This window comes from Vombatus ursinus, unplaced genomic scaffold (genome assembly GCF_900497805.2).
Source record: "Vombatus ursinus unplaced genomic scaffold, bare-nosed wombat genome assembly UNPS02014880.1, whole genome shotgun sequence".
NCBI classification, from domain to species: Eukaryota; Metazoa; Chordata; class Mammalia; order Diprotodontia; family Vombatidae; genus Vombatus; species Vombatus ursinus.
This window is the reverse complement of record NW_020954658.1, coordinates 170,662-181,793: the sequence shown is the minus strand read 5'-3', so window position 1 is coordinate 181,793 and position 11,132 is coordinate 170,662. Positions and strand designations below refer to the sequence as shown.

General features: G+C 38.7%; 1 pseudogene; it reads right to left on the bottom strand.

Moving 5' to 3' along the window:
• Positions 1-9,377: 9,377 nt before the first annotated feature.
• On the bottom strand, positions 9,378-10,316 carry LOC114028404 (annotated as a pseudogene).
• Positions 10,317-11,132: the final 816 nt, after the last annotated feature.

Below are 11,132 nucleotides of genomic sequence, written 5' to 3'. Positions count from 1 at the left end.
TCCAAGGTCACACATCTAGCAAATATCTGATTTGAGATTTGAACCCAGGGCTTCGTAACTTTCAGTCCACTGCCCTATCCACTACACTATGCCTCCTCTCTATATCACGCTGCTTTGCACTTTTCAATACTCATCATCATCATTGCTATTATTATTTACATTCATATAAGCACTTCCTCCAGAGCAAATATTATTGCTCCCATTTTAGAGACAATTAAACTGATACTGAGAAAGCTTAAATGATTTCTCTTTTTCTCTCCACTTCTGCCTCTCTCACAACAGCCTAAACTCAATTTGACAAAGGTTTTCTTTTCACAATTTAAGTATAAAGTACTCTATATGGAGTAATAAGGCATGGGTTTGGAACCTACTTACTCCTTGGTGTTTGGAAAGTCATTTAACCTCTGTGGGCCTCATTTTTCCTCATCTGTAAAATGAGAGGACTTAATTAGTTGGCTTTTGAGCTCCCTTCCCATTATAAATCTGTGATCATCAGATCATTTCTACTTAACTAGCCCCAGATCATTTAGCCTCAAGAAATACTGATCAGTCTCATCTCTCTAAAGATACCTCCATAATTCAGACTGGTTACAAAGTTAACTGATTAAGTTAACAATGCCTTTTCCCAGTTTGGAGCTGATTAGATTCTTTTCCCTTTTCACCTACAACAGGGCTTGATTCTATACAGCCTATCCAAACATTAAGTGGGTGTAGTGATAATCAAGCACTAGACTTGGGCTGCTTGATTCCCAGTGGGAAACTTGAAGATGAGAGTGATAAAGGAGATAGGAGAGAAAAGAACACACTAATTCACCAAAGATAAAAGTTTTAGGTAACAACTCATTACATCACAGCTCCAAGTCATAATGAAATAGAGTGATTGAATGTGTGTGACATAGAATAAAAGGAAAGTATATAATGCAGAGGGCAAAGTGAAAAAAAAAAGAGAGAGATACAGAAAGACAGAAAAAAGAGTAGGGGGGGAAGGGAAGGAGAGAAAACAGTAAAGTAATGTAGGGTGAGAATAGACCATAAAAATATCTCTCTCCTCTACCTGTTCTGTTACAGGACTTGAGGCAAAAGCATCTTCATAATTTGTAAAAACTCAGGGACCTTAACCTTTCTCCTTGCATTGGGAAAACCGCCAAAGGGAAAAAAGAGTTATATAAGTATTTTCCTTAGTAGGAATGAAGTTATTTAATTGCTCTGTGTGTTAGTGACCCATGATGTTGCTGAAATCTCTGGTCCCCAGCCCATCATTGGTTTCCCCTGGTAACCATGTCTTAGAATCATACTGGTTTTCCCCAGTGGAAAAACATTGGAAAAATTGCCTGGTAATGAAACAAAGGGAACCAGAGAGGATGAAAAGTGTCTCATGCCCCCTAAATTACCAAGTAGTTTATATGAAATAGCCCCATAGGGTGAATAATTTTCTATAGTGATGCTGTGTCGCATGATTGAGTTGGGAAAGGGAGAGAATAGTCACAGAATGAGCAGATGTATCTCACCATGGGGAAGCAAACAGATGATGGAAAGAAATTCCAGGACCATAGTTTAAAGATCATAATCTTAACATCCAAGAAAAAAAAAGATAAACTAGTAAACTCTCCTTCTGTGAGTCTATGGCTGGAACTACCTCTTCTCCCTTGAAGTGGTGTTTAGTACAGGTCTCTCAACTCCCAGACGGTACAGTAGAAAGAGTACTGTACTTGGAATCAGAGAACATAGATTCAAGTCATGCCTCTTTCATTTACAACCTGTATGACCTTGAAAAGGTGCATTTAACCTCTCTGTCAATGAATCAAAAGGTGATTAAGTGCTTATGATGTGCCAAGCACTATGCTAAGTGCTAAGAATACAAATAGAAAGCAAAACAGACCTTGCCCTCAAGGAGCCTACATTCTAAGGGAAGAAGATGACACATCAAAGGAAACTGAAAAAGGGGTGGGGGGAGGGGGAGACAGAGGTACCTGGGCAGGAGCATGGTGGAGAAAGTCCAGAATGGAGCCTAGAGAGAAATGAGACATGGTTGACCTGAGCATTCTCCTTAAATGGAGAAGCCAGCCAAACAGAAAGTTTTTCCAATGTGGGTTCTCACCTGTAAAATGAAGTAGTTGAAGCAGATGGCACCTAGCTCCTATGTATGAATCTGAGATATTGATTGCTTGGGGTCTGCATTCTTTCCATTGTAGATAATGAAAAAGCAAAAGTATGATTTGGTAATTGGGGCTTATTGCGTGCATTAAACTCTTCATATTGGGTTTTTGGTAGCAGAAGCCCTTAGATAATTGCCTACAGAAATCATTAGATCTTAAGGAAGAAGATGCCTAAAGGCTTCCAAACCTATGGAGACTTACCTCGAGTACCATATGACTGGGGACAAGTCTGAAACAAAAAGAAATGAAGGCTGCGTATAATCTAACTGAAACAGAGCACAGTTGGGAGCCTCTAGCAACAAATGAGAATATTCACAGGGAATTCTATTTGCTGCTTGAGGCTGAGGAGAGAAAATACAAAGATCATTTTTTTGTTCTTGTTCAGTCATGTCCAACTCTTTATTACCCCATTTGGGATTTTCTTGGAAAAGAAACTGGAGTGGTTTGCCATTTCTTACTCCAGTTCACTTTACAGATGAGGAAACTGAAGCAAACAGGGTTAAGTGACTTGTCTGCTTACAACTAGTTATTGTCTAAGGCCAGTTTGGAACTCAGGAAGATAAGTGTTCTTTGAAGAGGGCTTCATTCAGTTTCAGAAGCCAAGACCTTTGCCCTTCCAAAACCTCAGCCTTGCCTTTTGATCTTATTCAGATACACCTTCCTCCCTAGCCCTAAAAAGAACCTGGCTCCACTTTGTCCTTATAAACTGCCTTTATTTCCCTTTGAAAGCTCTCTTTATCTCCCTTTGAAAGCAAACTTCTACCTTCCAGTTCCCTTCATTATCTATTCCCCTTGTCTGTTTAATCTCTCAGACCTTCCAAACTTACCTAGATCCATTTTCAACCAACCCCCCCCCTCCTCTGGCCACCCAAAGTTACTCTATAGTCCCGTCAACTGGCCTTTCATTGTGGCTACACCCAATCTTCCTGCCATTGTTTTACCTTCCTATGGCCCCTGGCCATTTCCCACCCTTAATCCTAGCTAGGGAGGTCCAGAACCCAGGAGTTCTGTTCACCCCAGCCTACTAGCCACTCCCATCCAGACCTCCCTAGGCCCTTCCTCCTGGCACCCCAAACTACTTGGCCACTCCTAGATCCCTCCCATAGTCTTTCTGTATATTAGATCCATCTTGTCTCTATTAAGATGCTGAGAATCTCATGCCCAAAAGGCTGAGACTGTCTCATGCCCACTCATCCTTACAGGCATCACCTTAGCCTCCAGCTCCCATTCAGAGGTTGAGCTTTGCTCATTCCCAAAAGGCTGAGACTGTCTCATGCCAGGTCATCCTTATGGGCATCACCTGGCCTCCCCCATTCAGATGCTGAGAATCTCACACCCAAAAGGCTGAAACTGTCTCATGCCTGCCCATCCTTACGGGAGTCACCTGACCACCTTAGCCCTCATTTAGATGCTGAGAACCTCTCACTCCTAGAGGCTGAGACTCTCATGCCCACTCGTCCTTACGGGCGTCACCTGGCCTACATGTGCTTTATCCACTCTAGCCCCCATTCAGACACTGAGCTTTTCTCATGCCCAAAAGGCTGAGACTGTCTCATGCCCACTCATCCTTACGGGCGTTACTGATGTTTGGGTTCCTTGGGAGTCTGGCCTATATGCTTTATCTCTAATAAACTATTTCTCTGGCTGGAAGAAGATTTGGGTTGAATTCATTCAGGCAGATCCAGCGCCACGATCTTGGGGGGTCTGTTTGAGCACCCCAAAACCTCTAGACCTCTTCATTCCTGATGCCAGGCCTGGTACTCTATCTACTATGCCACTTAGCTGCTTCTAAATATCATAGTTAAAAGCCCTCAAATTTGTCCTACCAGAGAATGAATCTACCTGCTCAACTTGTCTGCTTACTCCCTGCTCTAATCCTTCCCTTCCTTTGACTATCTAAGTATTGGTCTTCTACTAAGGGCTTTGGCTATCAAAAACCTAATATAAAGAGTTTAATGCTTGCAAAAAAACCTCAATTGCCAAATCATATTTTTGCTTTTTCATTATTCACAATGAGAAGAATACAGACCCTATGCTATCAGGTATCCCAGAATTACTGATATGAGCTAGAGGCTATCTACTCCAATTACCTCATTTTACAGATGAGAACCCATGTTGAAAATAACTTCTGATTGGATGGCTTCTCCCAGAATCATTTGACATCACCAAGACACCATTAAAGTGCATAAGATGCCCTTCAGTTATAATTCTCTCTTGCCAGATGACCAGTCCCTCTTTTTTATTCATACAATATTTTAATGTGCCTTTCCACATGCATGTCCTGGCCATGTATATTCCTATATTTGTGCTTTTCTGCCTTTGTTCCAAACATATGTGCACTCTTCCCACTAATGTAGGGTATATGTGCTGGAGACGACACCCAAAGTTTGTGGAGAAAATGTTTCATTGCTACTTTTTTTACTATGCCATTTCATTGATGCTTTGTTTTTAGTTAATTATGTCCTCTGGCTAAACCCATAAGAAGGAGCTCAAAAATTGTCTTCCAGGGGATGAAGACCAACAGATTATCTTGAAGTTCAGGTAAACGTCTGGTGGGGTACCTACCCTGACATTGAGATCAGTCATTCAGTCAATAACTATTAGGCACCTACTATGTGCCAGACATCGTGCTAACATCCAGGGATACAAATCAAGGCAAAAAACAGCTCCTGCTCTCAAGGAGTTTAAAGTCTAATGAGGGAGACAGCATGCAAACAACTGTGTACAAATAAGACAGATTGCAGATAATCAACACAGGGAAGGCTCTAGCATTAAGGGAATTCAAGAAAGGTTTCTCATAGAAGATAGGATTTTAGTTGGGACTTGAAAGAAGGCAGAGAAGCTAGAGAAGCCAGGGAAGCCAGGGAACAGTGATGAGGAGGGGAATTATTCCAGGCATGGGGAAATGCCTGGACTCTGAAAATGGAGTGTCTTGTGTGAAGAACAACAAGGAAGTCAGTAACACTGGATAACAGAAGATGGGAGCAAGGAGTGGAAAGGAGGGCTTATGAAGAGCTTTGACTACCCAAAAAAAAAAAAAAGGTTTTACATTCAATATATTCAATACTAGAGATAACAGGAAGCCACTGGAGTTTATCAAATAGGAAGGTGACATGATCTAATCTGCATTTTAAGAAAATTCATCTGATTAATTTGGCAGGTGAGTGGACTGGGTGGACTGGGGTGAGGAAAGACTTGAGACAGGGAGATCAACTAGCAAGATATCCCAATAGTCTAGGTACAAGATAATGAGAGCCTATACCAGGGTAATAGCAATGTCAGAAGAGAGAAGGGGTCATGTATAAGAGATTTTACAAAGATAAAATTGACAGAACTCAGCAACCAATTGGACATGGGGAGAGAAGAAAGTGAGGACTCAAAGATGACACCAAGCCTGTGGGCCTGGGTGACAAAGCACGGTGTTACCCTCCACAGTAATAAGGAAGTTCAGAGAGGTCAGGTGCTCTTAGACACTACAGTACCTTGGGCACTAAGTACTACTCTACTTGATTTTTATTGAATGGATATTTAGGTCAAACTCTAAAAAAATAATGGATCTCATTTGGGAGTATGTTCAGGAGTATTTCAGGTTTTTTATGTAATCAGCATTACATTATCAACAAACAGCAGAATTTAAAGCACTTTACCCTCTATAGCAGGGCTTCTTAATTCTTTTATGTCATGGACATGGACCCATATGGAGGTTTGGTGAAGGCTATGGAACCTTTCTCAGAACAAAATATATAGGATTATGAAGGAAATCAATTTTGTTGAAATATTTATCATGCCAAAATATTTGTTAATTATATCAAAATATTTTTAAAATTGTATCAAATATTTAAAATTTTAAAATTTAAAATTTCATGTACTCCAAGTTAAGAACTCCTGTCCTATAAGGACTCCTTCCTTGACTTAGACTCTTCTGCTTGGAAATCTCCTCTATGACTGTGGCCAACTTTGGTAAACATACCTCTTTTCCACCTCACTTGATATTAATGATCAAAGAACCATCAAACAAGGTTACCTCAGTAGGTATCATCCTTCAAGGAATTTTGTATAATTTTGACATATACATAGAAAACACATCACATAATATTTTGCCCCACTGAATTAAATTATTTTTTCATCAACAAATGATAAGTGCAGTGAATTTTATATTCTCTGCATCTTCTAGATAGCATCATGGAAGCAACAAAGAGGAGTTTAAACAGATTTCAGGAGATAGTGGAGGATAGAAGTGCCTAGCATGCCATGCTCTATGGAGTCACAAAGAGTAGGACGTGATTAAGCAATTGAACAACAAACAAAATGTCTTCTAGTTAGTTTTTGTGATAGTAAAAAACCAGACTACTAAGAAATAATGCTTATAAAAGCTACCCATTCCTTTCTAATTCCCTCATTAAGCACAGTCCTCTATGCATGTGTAGTTTATTCTCATAAACATTTTATTCAGATGAAAAAGTTGACCTTAGTATGCTATTGATACTCTTGGTAAATTTTTAAAAATAATAATTAGATATGACTTTTCCCCACATTCTCTATATAATTCCCTATGTCATATTCCTAAAGAATTGAACTCTTAATGCCCTAAAAATTTCCCCAGCTCCAGCACAAACTTTTTTATACACTTACTCTGATCCAGCTTCTTTTCCCATCTTTGTTACCATCAGTACCATTCTATTTCCTCAAGACACAAATTTAGAACTATCTCATTAGAATCTAAATGTAGCTCCATCATCTTTGATAGGAAAAATAATTTATTGTAAAAAAAAAAATCCTTTGCAGATTTTTCCAACATTTCTCCATTTGTAGGTGTCTTTCCAGTTTATCCATAAATGCCTTCAGGGCTTTGTTTATTGAGCCTCTTGTCAAGATTTCTTTAAACCTGTGTTGCTGTTGCTGTTGCTGCTTTTTCTCCACAGATTCTTAGCATTTTATGAAATTATGTTGTTCAAATTTCTGACTTTCTTCTCCTGAGATTTTGCATAACGAGTTTCTATTCTTTTGGTCTCATAATGGTAATTGATGTACAGTGGTTAAACTTTTGTATGAAATTATAGTAATTAGCATAAATGTCCTTTCCACCATTCATTTCCCATTTTTGGCTTTCAGAAAATTGCAAAGCTCTGTTATTGACCCACAAGCTTCCTATGACAGTGAAGGCCTATATTTTCAATACTCACATTTTACCATTGTTGCTACATGGCAATAAGCCATGGAACACCATTGTCTCTGAATAAAATAAAAATGAATATCACAGAGAAGGAAGAGATAATACCATTGTAAGTGTGAAGAAACTGTAGCATGTCACAAATTAGGAACTCAAAGGAAGAATGTAGTCATCAAGGAATCATGATAAGGAGAAATAGATTGTTAATGTTGAAAGAGCAAGGGATGACAGGTCAACACTGAGAATGTCCCACTGGTACACTCATGATGTTGAGAGAAAGCAAGGAAGGCCCCCAGCAATTTAGGTGGACATCACATGTGGTGCACTTTTGGGAGATCAAGGACAAAGGTAGCATAGGATAGGTAGGCATGGGTAGATTATGATTTGTATTACTAGATGAAATGCCTGAATCAAAGAGATCACAGATCCATATCAATAAGTAGATAATTGCCTTATAAGGGTAGAAAGAGCTATTACATCAGATGAGGTATAAATGACCACTGAAAGGGGGGAGCCAGAAAGGACAAGGAATTATCAAGGGAGGTTTAATGATAATTGTTTTTGTTCAGTCATTTCATTCATGTCCAATTCTTCATGACCCCATTTGGGGTTTTCTTGACAAAGATACTGGAGTAGTTTGTCATTTCCTTCTCCAGCTCATTTTACAGATGAGGAACTGAAGCAAATAGGACTAAATGACTTGCCCAGGATTACATAGCTAGTAAGTGTTTGAGAACAGATTTGAACTCAGAAAGGTGAGTCTTCTGACTTCAGGTCCAGTACTCGATCCACTACACTACCTAGCTACCTTTTAATAGATAATGTCATTTTTAACTGAATTTTGAAATTATATAGGATGTGAACAGGCAATGATGGGTGAAGAGGACATTATAGGCATAAGTACTACTGTAACACAAGCAAAAACCCAGAAGGGGAAGTCTTGAGAATTGATTTGAGGATGGAAAACACTACAATTTGACTAAAGGGTAAATTATTTTGTGGGGAAACATGGGGAAAGAACCTGAAAAAGTAGGTTAGAGACATATGAAGGGACTTCAGTGTCATTTTAAGAAACTTGGACTTTATCATATACTGTCTTATACAAGCCCAGATTTTATTCATTGGAAACATTGAATTTCAATGAAAATATTGTTTTATAGAGGTGCTCCTTACCAAGCTTACTAATAGTTGAGAATATTAAATAAAACCTTGACCAACACAGAGGTATGCCTGCACGTCATTGCCCCAAACACTGCCATTTCCCAAGAGTAATTCTGCACACATAGTAGTAAATGTTTGATGTATTAAATCAAATGTTATACTGAAACTATAAACAAACTCTACCCTGATGTCCCTAACTATATTGTAATGTCTTTAGGCCAACTGCTTGAAGCCAACCTGACTTAGACTCCTACTCTGACTTCCTCATTATCTAATTCCCCTGCTGATATGTGTATATATATATACATATATATGTATATATTTTGTATATACATAGTTGTTTACATATTGACTTCCCCCTAGAATGTGAGCTCTTTGAGGGCAGGGACTCTTTTTGCTTTTCTTTTTATTCCCAGTGCTTAACACAGTGCTTGGTATATAGTAAGTGTTTAATAAATGCTTTTTACTTGTTGTTGACTTCCTTCCTCATCTTAGGAGCTCTGTGCATTCCTTGTGCATTCACCTCTGTGCCTTTGGAAGGAATTATCCCTGTTAAGGTTGTTTTATCTCATATCATATTTTCCTTAAACTTTTAGTAACATTAGAGGAAGTATCCCTTATGGCACTGAAATAACTAAACGTGTTGAATGCAGATATCAGCACAAGTATACAATTATCCTCACTGTAAATTTTATATGTGGAAATGGGATGTGTCACTCAATTGTGGTTGCCAAATTAATTCTACAATCATGGTTAAGAGTAATTTCTAAGGATAAGCAATGTACTCTCTGATGAAAGTTCTCAGCTTCTAGCAGATTAATAATTTTTTTAGGTCCCAGGGTGTTCAGCATGAGGCTGAAGCATACCATGATTTTGTTGAACAACATTCATCAAGAAGACTCCTTAGAACCCACAATTTGCCTGCTCAGTCTTTTCATTGCCACCTTCATTTCCTTGTTTCTAAATGTATAGATCACAGGATTCAAGACAGGGGTAACAACAAAGTCAAGAATGATCAAAAATTTGTCCAATGACAGTGTGGGGAATGGCCATACATAGACAAAGAAGCACGGAGTAAAGTATAAGAATACCAATGTGATATGAGCTGACAATGTGGAAAAAGCCTTGGACAAACCAACTGAAGAGTGATGTCTGACTGTGACCAGAATGAAGATGTAGGAAATAATCAACAGGAAGAAGGTGCCCATGGAAATAAGCCCACTATTAGCAGTCACCATGTTATCCACTATGTGGGTATCTACACAGGCAAGTTTTGTGACCCGAGGAAAGTCACAGTAAAAGCTATCAACCTTGTTAGGTCCACAAAAAGGTAGATTTATAACAAAAACAAACTGAGACACAGCATGGATCACCCCAATCACCCAGGCAGCCACTACAAAGCAAATACATGTTTTGGGGCTCATAATAGTCAGATAATGAAGAGGCTTTCAGATTGCTGTGTATCTGTCAAAAGCCATGGCTATAAGGAGAACCATCTCAGTTCCTCCCATAACATGGATAAAGAATATCTGTGTCATACAACTTGGCAATGAGATGATTCTGTATGTACTCAAAACATCAGCTATCATCCTGGGTACTGCGGTGGCAGATAGACCCAGATCAAGAAGGGAGAGATTAGCCAGCAGGAAATACATGGGAGAGTGCAGGTGGGGATCAAAAATCACAGTGAACACAATGAATAGGTTTCCCAGCACAATTCCCACAAAAAACAAGGAGAAAAAACAAAACAGGACAATATTCATCTCCCAAGAAACAGAAAGTCCCACCAATACAAATTCAGTCACCACAGAATCATTGGCTCCATCCATTGACTCAATCAATAGTGCAGACTCTGAAGTGACCTGATGGTAAACAAAGAAGAAGAAGTTATTATTATGGGAATTAAACTGGATATACTATTTGTTCCACTATGCAAGGTGACAGCAGGTTAGAGGTACTCTAGCACAAGAAACTAGGATAATCACAAGATAGGATAGGAGAAAGTCAAAACAACAAAATAAAAGAAAGAAAATGCATGGTTAAAAAAAAAGCTTGTGTACAACAAGAAAAGATTTTTTATAACACGACATGATTTTAAAAGTCTTTTCCTCACCACAACCCTATGAAGTTTGTGGTGTAGGTATAATTATTACTTCATTTTACAGATGAGAAAACCAAAGCTCAGAGAAATTATGTTACTTGACCATGGTCACAAAGCTAGTAATTGTTGAAGCTGGGGTTTGAATCCACATCCACTGCTCTTTTCACTTATTAGGAACCACATAAATATGTCATTCACTAGGATGAACATTCAGAAATTTTGGGGCCTACCTCATAGCTATAGATTAGCTAGCATGACAAAAAAGGAAAATGATGGATGTTGGAGGGAATGAGGGAAAACTGGGACACTAATGCACTGTTGATAGAGTTATTAATTAGTCCAACCATTCTGGAGAGCAATTTGGAACTATGCCCAAAGGCCAATAAAACTGTGCATACATATCCTTTGATTCAACAATACCACTGCTAGGTCTGTATCCCAAAGAGATCCAAAAAGTTTAAAAAAAAAAAAAGGAAAAGGACCTTTTGCACAAAAATATTCATAGCAGCTCTTTTTGTGGTGGCTAAGAATTAAAAATTAAGAA